Genomic DNA, 3,311 nt, shown 5'->3' on the forward strand with positions numbered 1-3,311 from the left:
CACTCCCTTCTCCCACTCAATAGATCTTTCAAGAACTTAGAGTAATGGGGCATTTGTTTCATAGCATCTACAAAAGGAAGGGAAACATGCAAATTCTTAATCACATCCAAAGACTTCCCAAATTGAGCATCAAGCTTAGCTCTCACAAATCTTTGGGGAAAAGGTAACCTCTCCTCTCTAGGTTGGAGATTTAGGGGCAAGGGGGTGGTCTCTTTCTCCTTTTGCACCTCAACATCCTTCTCCCTCTCAACATTAGAAGGCTCTTTGGTTCTCTCATCCTCTCTCTCTAACTCTACTTCATTTTGAGGTTCCTCCTCAACCAAGGGGTCACTCCCTACTACCTTTCCACTCCTTGTTGTCACGGCATACAAAGGTTTTGGGTTGACTCCTTGACTAGGGATAGAGGAAGAAGAAGAAGAAGATGAATTAGAAGCAAGTTGAGCAATTTGGGTTTCAAGCATTTTCATCTGAGCATTGACTTGCCTTTTATCCTCCTCATTTCTTTTCTTTTCCTCCTCATGCATTTTCATGATGTCATCTAGCTTAGCCATCACGGGATCATTAGGAGGGGCCTCAATTTGAAGAGGTTGTTGAGGTGGAGGAAGTTGGGCTTGATGGAAACCCGGAGGTCTATTGGTTTGGGCATAGTTAGAAACATTTTGGCCCCTATTGCCTCCGGTGCCTTGGTTGGGAACGTTGCTTTGTCGATTGTTTCCCATGTTACCTTGATCACCAAAATTTTGATTTTGATGGTCATGGTATCGGGAGTCGGGTTGTTGGTTTTGATAACCATACCCCCTTTGGTTAGAGTAGCCTCTTCAATTGAAATTAGAAGGGCCTCCCCCACCATGGTATTGGTTACCATAGCCACCACCACTTTGGTTCCAACCATGGTTTCCACCTTGATTCCAATTCCCCATTTGATTGGAGTTTGGCCTCAAGTTCCCTACATTTCCCATTCTAGGAGCAAAATTCATAGCATTGATATCTTCTACATTATCATCATGTTCATAGGGAGGGGGTTGAACTTCACAAGCATACACACAATGGGAGGTATCATGATCATAGGTTTCACAATTTGAGCAAAACATGCATCCTTGAGGCATTTTATTATAAGAAGAGGGAGAAGAAGTGGTCATACCATTGCCTCCCTTGGTTTAAGGGGAGGTATTACCATGAGGGTTGGACCTTTCTTTCATCATTTCGTCCATTTGGTTGGCCATCTTGGAGATTTGGGAAGAAAGGTTGTTGATTGCGTTGGCTTGCTCCAATGCATAGACACCTTTCCTAGAAGTGGCCTCCCTTTCTCCTTCGTACCAATCATCATAATGCTTTGCGGCCTCCTCTATGATGCATTCCACTTCATCCTCTCCTTTGTTCATGATTGGACCGCCGGCGGCGGCATCTAGGCTTGTTCTCCCTTGAGGTGAGAGACCTCCATAGAAAGTGTGGATGAGTTGATACTTGGGTATCCCATGATGTGGGCATTGACGTTGAAGCTCTTTGTACCAGTCCCATGCCGCACTTAGAGTCTCGCCACTCTTTTGGCGAAAACCTTGAATTAAAGATCGAGCCTCGGCGGTCTTCCTATGGTTATAAAACCTCTTCAAGAAAGCCGTAGTTACTTGGTCCCAAGTTGTGAGAGAATTAGGGGGCACCTCCTTCTCTAGCCATTCTAGACCTCTCCCAATTAAAGAAAATGGAAACATCTTGAGGCGGATATACTCTTTAGTCTCTCCGTTGGCTTTGACCGTGTCACAATACTTCTCAAATTCTTTCAAATGCTCATGAGGGTTCTCAAATTTTCCACTCGAGAATTGTTTCCTCTCCATTAAAGCAATCAAATTGGGCTTGATTTCAAAATTTTTGGCTTGAGTGGTAGGGGTTAGGATCCCACTTTAGGCTCTAAAGGCTTCGGGAGCCCCAAGACGACTCAAAGGTGTATTCTCTCCCATTTTAGAGCCTTCTTCACTTTCGGACTTAATGATTGAAAAGGGGTTGATTTCCGGACTTGATGGCGAATTAGGGCTATCTAAGTCTTCACTTGAGGGTGAAGATGGTGGAGTATCTTCCAATTCTCTTACTCCTTCTTTCGTTGGGGTGTGAGAATTTCTACTCCTCGCTCTCGCTTCTCTTCGAAGTAAGGACAAAGATCTTTCTAGCTCCGGATCAATGGGAATCAAAGACCTTGAGCGAGTTCGTCCTCTGTTCATACAACAAAGCTAAGGAGAACGTAAGCACTGACAAGTAACAAGTAGTAGCAAATACTAACAAACAAGGAATGAGATAGTCTCAAATAAAGTAATGATAAAGCAATGGAAGCCGTCTCCCCGGCAACGGCGCCAATTTGACAAGGGAATAAACGCGTCGTCAATTTGTCTATCCCTAGATCAAATATAATTTATACACCTAAACAAACCTAATACAAGTATAAGGCAAGCATAGGGGTCGAACCACAAGGAGACATGCATAAACACCACATTCACTACTTAATAATTAAGCTACCTCGGAACAAGAAGTGTGAATAACTAAGAGATTAAACTAGAGATTAAGAATGATTAAAAATCAATATAACTAAACACCAAGGGAAGTAGGTAGATGTAGTTGCCATTTGATCATGTAATAACACGGAAGCAAAGCAATGGTAAACTAAGCATGCAAGAATATCGAATTAAAGCTCAATCTAACCGCCTTCCGGGGTTAATCAATTTCTCCTAACATAGCCTCCATGTTTCCACACTAAAACCATATATTAGAAGGTGCAATCAAAGAACTATCGATAACAATGAACCTTAACTAAGTCAACTTTCGTTTCTTGTTAGCAAAGATTCACCTTTAATCAACTAACAATGTGCACTTGCAAGAAGATTAAAGAATATCAAACATACAAAGACTTTAATCACCATTAACAAAACCCCAACATCATAAGTATGAATCAATCAACAACTACACCATGCCCACACCCTTGGCTAGGTGACTACTCACAAACCATATTGAAGACAATATCAATCATCAAATCAATAAGCATCAACATGATCAATAAGCAAAGAAGGAAAATCAAAATAAGCAAACAAAACTAAATACAAAAGTAAAGAAAGAGAGTAAGAGATTGCTCATTAATTGAAGATGAAGATTTACAAAGATTCAATCAAGCTCCTTCTTCAATATCCAAGTTCATCAATGGAAATCCACACTTTCTCTCTCTACTAATGAAGTTTCTCTCACTAGATTAGGGCTAAAAATGTTTCTAAGTAATGATAGATGATGCACTAAACTCCCTACGACCTATATAAATAGGTCCTTTAAAAGAT

The 3,311-nt window shown here is 41.2% G+C and overlaps 1 non-coding gene across 1 annotated transcript; it reads left to right on the forward strand.

Annotated features, from left to right (window-relative positions):
- The first annotated feature begins 1,470 nt into the window (after positions 1-1,470).
- On the forward strand, positions 1,471-1,576 carry LOC145618752 (small nucleolar RNA R71). Its single transcript, XR_014108007.1, has one exon. It is a non-coding gene; the product is annotated as a small nucleolar RNA R71 (small nucleolar RNA).
- The last annotated feature ends 1,735 nt before the right edge of the window (positions 1,577-3,311 follow it).

This window comes from Chenopodium album, chromosome 26, assembly GCF_948465745.1.
Source record: "Chenopodium album chromosome 26, dcCheAlbu1.1, whole genome shotgun sequence".
Classification (NCBI taxonomy): Eukaryota; Viridiplantae; Streptophyta; class Magnoliopsida; order Caryophyllales; family Amaranthaceae; genus Chenopodium; species Chenopodium album.